The sequence below is a fragment of the Manduca sexta genome, unplaced genomic scaffold, assembly GCF_014839805.1.
Source record: "Manduca sexta isolate Smith_Timp_Sample1 unplaced genomic scaffold, JHU_Msex_v1.0 HiC_scaffold_1832, whole genome shotgun sequence".
NCBI lineage: Eukaryota > Metazoa > Arthropoda > Insecta > Lepidoptera > Sphingidae > Manduca > Manduca sexta.
The window spans coordinates 1,218-10,314 of record NW_023592736.1 but is presented as its reverse complement, the minus strand read 5'-3'; the positions used below and the strand labels follow the sequence as shown (position 1 = coordinate 10,314).

At 37.1% G+C, this 9,097-nt stretch overlaps 2 non-coding genes across 2 annotated transcripts; one reads left to right on the top strand and one right to left on the bottom strand.

Annotated features, from left to right (window-relative positions):
- Positions 1–8,064: 8,064 nt before the first annotated feature.
- On the bottom strand, positions 8,065–8,137 carry Trnar-ucg. Its single transcript has one exon. It is a non-coding gene; the product is annotated as a tRNA-Arg (tRNA).
- A 559-nt stretch (positions 8,138–8,696) lies between these two features.
- Positions 8,697–8,769, top strand: Trnap-ugg. Its single transcript has one exon. It is a non-coding gene; the product is annotated as a tRNA-Pro (tRNA).
- The last annotated feature ends 328 nt before the right edge of the window (positions 8,770–9,097 follow it).

The window sequence follows — 9,097 nt, the reverse complement described above, 5'->3', positions numbered from 1 at the left end:
CATTGATATGTTATAAATTGTGGAGGTTATGTGCTGTGGAGTGTTGCTCTTTAGTCCATTTGCGATCTTAAGTTATAGAACCCTCCTTGTAATATTAATTCAATGTAGACTGTGTTTTAACTGGAATTTTATCCATGATGACGGGAAAACTTAAATTCAAATCTGTTCAGTCGATTTTGTATGATAATAATGAGATAAACAGACTACTGTTTTTATAAGTATGAATAAATATTATCTAGTTTATTTTCCGTTATCTTATTAGTTGTAGTTTATGATCAGTTTAGATTTATTTCATTATATATGAAACTCTAAAAATTCTATACCAGACGTTCACTATAGACTGATTACATTACTTTGATTATATTTCTAGCAAACCGCAGTTATTTCACCACAATAATAAAGCCGAATCCAGATGTATCTTTGATCTAAACACAATATCGAAAACATTAAAACGCTAATAAAAAGCGCATTAAATTTTACAGCACGTAAAACTTTATTAAATATGGATTATTTTGGTACAGGTTTTACATATCGTAAAGCTGTCAATACTGACGGGTAGGTGAAAATGATGGATGCTTCCAGTTTCCACGCAGGATCAAACGCGCCGGCTCACGGCTGCCGGATGCCGCGCAATCAAACGATTACAGGAATAGATCGAAAGTGGGTGAGGTCTTTGTCTGCCTGGCATGTTGTTAATGCGTTGCCAACAAGGCTTGATCGGGTATCGATCGTGTCTCGGTGGCAGCGTATGAGTTGACTGGGAAGTCCTGCGTATGATTTCCAGGTCAGGCTACGCTTTGTCGGTTTTGTAACGTGTTGTGTCCAAGTTTCTTCTGAAGCGTCAGGTAAGCGACCGCTCGGGAAAGCTACGGAAAATCTTTATGCAACATGCTTGAAAAAGTGTGCTGGTTGGAGTGGTTCAAAAATACATTATCTTACTAAACAAAACGCTTTGAAAATTCTCCCATCATTGCGTACCCAGTCACTTACCAAACCCTTTGCCGTTGTCATCACTGTATAAGCTAGCTCTTGTTTTAAACTGACGTAGGACATAAATGCAATATTAACATTTACAAATGCCATAAAAATGTAATAACAGGAAGTCTGTGTAATGACAGGTGTAGACGCGAGGCGCGAGGCAAGGAAGTACTAGTGTTTACTTGTTTGTAATACTGTTTCTTTGATTGCGCCTTTTGATCGACTCGCGCTGTTTTACAATTATCTGTTTATTTTTGTAATGCATGAAGTAGTGGTAGCGAGAAATCTCCGCTGCGCTTAAACGAAACGCAGTTATAATTTGACCTGTTTATTTTGCTGATATGATTTTTATGTGTGTAGTGATGAAGTCTAGAAGTTCTGGGAAATCATTTTGTTGATCTTCATATTTGTAAATAAAAGTCTAGACAATTACGTTACGGCGGTTGAACAGAGCCTTAATTCGTTTTTAAAAAACGGAATATTTTAATACCGTATTATTAGAAACTCACCGTAAACCTATGTATAATGTACATACACATCCAAGATACAGAATATTGCACAGTACTACGTATTTAAGAGTCAAGCCTTTTGTTTCCAAAGGGAAGGTAGAGACGGTTACAACGCATCAAAATCATACTCATCATCCATTAACTCAAAATGTCATGGCAGACCTTTTTATCCAAAAATTTAATTCCCATACGTAACGTCTGTCACAACGTCACTTCCGCGGCAATGCGCGCGCGCACACATCACTACGCGCATCAAAAAATTATGACATGGGTCCAAACGATAGCCGTTGTCTACCCCACTGCGGCCACTCGACTGAGATAATACTAAATTAAGTTATTTGGAGGACTCACATTCGATTAATTGTCATTATTAGTAGACTAGCTTTTGCCCGCGGCTCCGCCCGCGTTATAAAGTTTTTCGTTATAAAAGTCACGCTATATATTTTCCCGGGAGCCTATGTTCTTCCCAGAGTCTCAAACTGTCTCCATACCAAATTTTATCCTAATACGTTGGGTAGTTTTTGAGTTTAACACGTTCGGGCAGACCGATGCAGCGGGGGACTTTGTTTTATGATATATTTTTGTAGAACTTTTAAGAAGAACAATCCCGTCATACATTATTGTTGCATAACTTTAACCGTTTACGCAGCGCACGCAACAGAAGCTCTCAAAACTAATAAATTGTCCGCGTTTTTGCATCATGTTTCATTACTGCTCCGCTCCTATTGGTCATAGCGTGACGATATATAACCTATAGCACTCCAGGAACACAGGGCTATCCAACACAAAAATATTTTTTCAGTTCAAACCGGTAGTTCCTGAGATTAGCGATTACTGCTCCGCTCCTATTGGGCATAGCGTGATGATATATATAGCCTATAGCATTCCAGGATCAAAGGGCTATCCAACACAAAAAGAATTATTCAGTTCAAACTCCTAGTTTCTGAGATTAGCCGTTACTGCTCTGCTCCTATTGGTCATAGCGTGATGATATATAGCCTATAGCACTTCACGAACAAAGGGCTATCCAATACAAAATGTTTTTTTTAGTTCGAACCGGTAGTTCCTGAGATTAGCCATTACTGTTCTGCTCCTATTGGGTATAGCGTGATGATATATAGCCTGTAGCACTCCACGAACAAAAGGCTATCCAACGCAAAAGAATGTTTCATTTTGGACCGGTAGTTCCTGAGATTAGCCATTACTGCTCCGCTCCTATTGGGTATAGCGTGATGATATATAGCCTATAGCACTCCACGAACAAAGGGCTATCCAACGCAAAAGAATTTTTCAGTTCGGACCGATAGTTCCTGAGATTAGGCATTACTGCTCCGCTCCTATTGGGTATAGCGTGATGATATATAGCCTATAGCACTCCACGAACAAAGGGCTATCCAACGCAAAAAGAATTTTTCAGTTCGGACCGATAGTTCCTGAGATTAGGCATTACTGCTCCGCTCCTATTGGGTATAGCGTGATGATATATAGCCTATAGCACTCCACGAACATAGGGCTATCCAACGCAAAAAGAATTTTTCAGTTTGGACCAGTAGTTCCTGAGATTAGCGCGTTCAAACAAACAAACAAACAAACAAACAAACAAACAAACAAACAAACAAACAAACAAACAAACTCTTCAGCTTTATATAATAGTATAGATTGATTGTTACTATAATTAATTGAGAAGGTAGTTCAATAATTAATTAAAAGATCCTGCTTTAACAGTGTGACTGCGCTGAGGTAGCGTCCCCTTATGTCGATTCCTTGTCTGTCGCCCAAAAAAAAAACACGAATTTTATAATCTAATACAATATTAAAACCTTTTAATGCTTTGGAGAGTTCTAAAGGAGCAGGCTCATTAAATAAAATATGGCCTACAACCCTTGCATATTTCTGCAGGGGATGAATAAAATCTCTAGTTTACTCTTATTTCATAAGGGTTATTTTGCAACAATGACCTCACAAAAATATGTGTTGAAAACTAGGTATTGGCTCACTAAGATGTTCTACTTAGTTAAAGAAATAGAAACAATAAAATATTTCCATAGATATACGGTGGGCGGAAACACTACGTTATTGCGTTACAAATATTTTCTTGGCGGGTCATGATGGATCGAGCCCAGGTTCGGTTCCCGCCTAATCGTCGTGTTTATCAATATTTTACCTATGGTAATTTGTTACTTTTTATTATTTCTGAATTTTGATGTAAACCGTCGGTGTGGAAATGTAGGTTGTAGAAAACGGAAGTTAAACAAGATGGATTTGTTTATTTAGTTTATTAATTCTGATATATAATGAAAGGAATGTAATGAAAGGAAAATAGATTTATTTTGTGTAATGTATTAAGATGTTTGGGTCATAAGAATTGGAATCCGTGAAAAGGCAAAGAAAAATACCTAAACAGTCTCCTTAAAGTAAAAAAAATATTATTTTAACGACGCCGTTTATGTATTTATTTTTAATTATTCATGTAACCATGCATAATATTATTCGCGTGATGTCCATCAAGAAAACTTTGATAACGATGTTACAAAAAAAAGTGATCGAATCAACATTAAAATTTTATTAGAGACTAGCTTTTGCCCGCGGCTCCGCCCGCGTTATAAAGTTTTCCAGGCTAAAGTTTTCCGTTATAAAAGTCACGCTATATATTTTCCCGGAAGCCTGTGTTCTTCCCAGGGACTCAAACTGTCTCCATACCAAATTTTATCCTAATACGTTGAGTAGTTTTTGAGTTTAACACGTTCAGGCAGACAAATTCAGCGGGGGACTTTGTTTTATAATAAATTTTTGTATAACTTTTTTAGAGGAACAATTCCGTCATACATCATTGTTGCATAACTTTAACCGTTTACGCAGCGCACGCAACAGAAGCTCTCAAAAATAATATATTTTCCCCGTTTTTGCAACATGTTGAAACTGTTACTGCTCTGCTCCTATTGGTCATAGCGTGATGATATATAGCCTATAGCACTCCAGGAACAAAGGGCTATCCAACATAAAAATATTTTTTTAGTTCGAACCGATAGTTCCTGAGATTAGCCATTAGTGAACCGCTCCTATTGGGTATAGCGTGATGATATACAGCACTCCACAAATAAAGGACTATCCAACACAAAAATAATTTTTCAGTTCGAACCGGTAGTTCCTGAGATTAGCCATTACTGCTCCGCTCCTATTGGGTATAACATGATGATATATAACCTATAGCACTCCACGAACAATGGGCTATTCAACGCAAAAAGATTTTTTTAGTTTGAACCAGTAGTTCCTGAGCTTAGAGCGTTCAAACAAACAAACAAACAAACTCTTCAGCTTTATATAATAGTAATAGAGTATAGATGTCGCAGTAGTCAAAGTTGCGTTAATAAGGAGATGTGTATTCGTCTGCCAAGTTTGAATTTCCCGCCCTCTAAATTCGCCGCCCGGGGCACGGGCCCTGGCTTGCCGCCCCCCCCTAGATCCGGGGCTGACTGAGAGTGTTATAAACGTAAGAGTAGACAAATATAATGAGAAAGCTTCGAACTGCTATGTTATCGGAAGCTACACGTTTTATTGTGAGTCAACCATAAAAGATAGACATATGCTGTCGTGGGATATTTTTTATATAATTTTAAGGCGAACATTTCCGTCATACATGATTTCTGTGTAGCTTTAATCATTAAGGTTGCACACGCGGCGGCAGCTTAAAAAATGGAGTAACTTCTCCCGTTTTCCCAACATTTCCCTTCACTGCTCTGCTCCTATTAATTGTAGCGTGATGAAAAGTATACTATAACCAGCACAGGAGTATGACAAATAATTGTACCAAGTTTCGTTAAAATCCGTCGAGTAGTTTTTGTTTCTATAACGGTTATACAAACAGACAGACAGACAAAAATTTTACTAATTGCATTTTTGGCATCAGTATCGAACCCTTATCACCCCCTGATAGTTATTTTGGAAATATATTTGATGTACAGAATTGACCTCTCTACAGATTTATTATAAGTATAGATAGATATATAGATATTAAAGTATTTATCCACGTATTTTCGAGAAAGGACAATGCCCAAAACCAGGCTATCTTTGCGTCAGTCATGCGTCTTAACCAAATATCCACGAAAAATCATCACTTTAATTATCACTTCATTTGTATTTATTTCAGTGATAAGCGAACAGGGGTTTAAAAGATATGAAAAAAAAAGTTGTTTAATTGTTGCAAATGAAACACCGGATAATTTACTGCCAATATGGCGAATTGATACCAATTCATAACAAATTCCCTTTTTAAATAGAATAAAAAAGTATATATTTTGTACAATAAATGTGCCCGTACTTAAATCTATAATATATGTATTCAATATATTATTCATCTCAAATATATTGTTATAAAATAATATATTTTATTTAATAATTATGACCAAATAACTGGTAAAAAAAGAGAAAATATTAATCGTTCCAAAACAAACAAATGGCGACTTGTACTTGCATTGACAGAAATACAAAAGTCAGCTAAAACATGTCTGGACTTTATTTTTAAGTAATGAATATATGGGTACAGATTTTTATAACACTGGCAACTGAAATTAATGACATTTTGACACTTGAGATTTTCCATATATATTATAATTCTCATTGCTTGAGATTTGTTTGAATGTTAAATCATTAAAATATTTTAATATACTTTATCTTACTCAAGATCGTAGTGTTTTTCTAATGTATTTTAATGTTGAGTCGAAAAATCCTCTGTTAATCCTCAAAAAAAAAACAACGTGTATAGTGTGTGTTTCGAACTTTGAGACGGAAGGCTTTTAGTAAACAACACAATGTCGTCTAGAGCCTAGACCCAGGACAGTTAATCGAGACGGCATATCCCGGCAGTGTATTAACTGCACTTTTGCGGCGCCACAGCAACGACAAGTATATTTCTTGAACGAGCTGTCCAGTTTGTAAGTTATGTAGATTATTATTAACATACACACAATGTGGGAAAGTCTTGCCAAAGTTAAAGAAAACAGTTTAACAATAATAATAATCTGAACATGTTTATTCAACTTCTACATTATATTTTAGGTTTCAAGGCTGGAATGAGTTTGTGCTGCCTGCTGGAGATCAGCTAATAGAGAGGTTCACAGACAACAACAACATGACATGACCCGACCAGCGCTGCAAGAAGTCATTCACTCACTTCAAGAGTATATGTAAACGTGCTGCAGCTATATCAAATTCTTGTGTTTATTTTGGGATGCCAAGAATATATATCTCTATTAAAAATATACATCTATATAAAAATATTCATCGGATTTCGTATTTCTCGTTTTATTTTTCTTTCCCTATGATAATTAACAATTAGCCGGAACAGGCTGTGAAGTGAGTTCCTGGATTCGATTTCCAGGCCAAGCAAATTTTTATCTCGGTATTTTTAACATTGCCTGGGGTCGGAATCCTCCAAAGAGAGTTCGCGTCAGGATACGGCCGGTCATAAAGACTAAGCTGAATCTATTCTACAATATGTGTTGACCCCATATTGGAGTGAGATAATAGTAAGTGGAAATAAAGATTAGGTAATCCATGTAATAGAATAAGTCGTAAGTCAGAAAAACATATACACAAAAGGTCAGGTAACATATGTATGCTCCGTGAAAAAACTAATATTCCGCCATACTATCTTAGAAGTTTTATTGAGTTTCGTCTTATCAGATATGTGAGTACCTATCAGTTACTTATGAGGGTGATTAAAGCTAGGTGAAAAGACCGCCCAATAATCGCTTATAGCAATAACAAGTAGGTACTGCAATATTGAACTTAATTAGGACGTAGGTATTTTCTACCTGACATTATTGCATTCCATACTTAACCTCAAAATAACCGCGTTATAAAAATTCTGATTACTCCGACCTCTCACCGAATATCTAATTGTTTTCAATTTGTATAAAAATTAGGATATATTCCCTATAGTTTAGTAATGGTTTTGTACAGATGCAAGCGTAGCCCAACTCTCATACAAAAATGGGCATTCACCTTTTCCTAATTTTTAAAGCAAGTGACAACTGAAAAATGTACAAGTAACTTCATAAATACTTTTGCATCGACACCATTACAGCGGTCATTCATCTCCGTTCGACTAAATCTAATAGTACATTTTTTTAAAAACAAAAATACCGCAGGTCTAAATAATATAGGAGACGGACCGCAAGGCGGCACCGCGCAGGGGCGGTTGCGGTCGCAGACTAGACACTTCAACGTCAGAGGAAGCCCGCAGCCGTCCCTAATGCGCCGAAGAGGGCCACCGCGGAGTTTGAGCTGGTAGGCCGTGCATAGGTTAAGTTGTATATAGGGTTAGGGACTCGGCCCGGCGGTCGCCCGAAGGTCACCATCAAATCCGGGCGGCTCAACGCCGGGCCGTAAGGCACGGTTACCCCAGCATAACCATTCAGTCGCCCCCCACGAAGGCTGGGCGGTAGTAATAAGGGACTTTCTCCGCGAAACAAAAAAAAAAATGTCTAAAAAGTATAAATTACTCAAAAAATTATTATTTAAATCCCTTACTGACAACATTTAATGTTCACAAAAAGAGCTATACAATCAGTGCAATCGACCGTGACAGGATTCGAACCTGCAGTCTTCGGATCCGAAGTCCGACGCCTTATCCATTAGGCCACACGGTCTTATTCCTGAAGGCTGTATTTAACGAACACTTCCGAATACCATTTAGGATTTAGGTAAACCTTAGACGCAGGCTATTTTAATTTGTTTACACTGTTTAGGGGTAGATATAGAGATACGAAATAACACGGACGGATTTTAGTATTGTCAAAGATGGATGCGGTATGAAAATTGGGGTAGAACCAAATTTCTAGCAATCTTTACTCCCTATTCTTTAATTTCGGTGCGTGATCCCAAATTTACAGGAAATGTGAATGATATCGTGGGCGATAATCGTACATCGAAATTTCTAATATTGTTGCGGCGAAATTTTAAAATATTTTTTTTCTTAAAAACATAGCTGAATTTAACATAGTGATCTGGTAGGCCGTCTTTTTTAAAAAAAATTGAAGTCATTTTCCCAATATGCATGAAATTGTTGCGTTGACCCCACATTGGAGTGAAATAAGGGCAGGTGGGGAAAGCCGCCTGAAACCAACTTAATGTTGCAATATATTCCCTCGTTACTGGATGTTATTATCATAATATTATATTGTCGTTTAATACAGCCTAAGGGAGCGAGATCGTGTGGCCTAATGGATAAGGTGTCGGATTTGGGATCCGAAGATTGCAGGTTCGAACCCTGTCACGGTCGGGAGGGATTTCATTGATTTTGACTTAACTTTTACTAATGTACAAGGCGGTGGTAAAGCAATATAATTATGCTAATTATTTAATTATTTTTTTTATATTGCTTTGACGGACGAGACGAGCTTGCCGTTCGCTTGTCGGTAAGCGATACGACCGCCCATAAACAGTAGAAACACCATCCAACACCTATGTAATATGTTTAAACTTTGTTAATTTTTCTATGTTCGGAGTAATTCAGACGGTGTATTTTTATATACACTGATTCGATTACTCTTGTTTTTGATAAGCGCGGTTTTCAAGCGTTTTCACCCCTCGTTCTTGTACGTAAATGG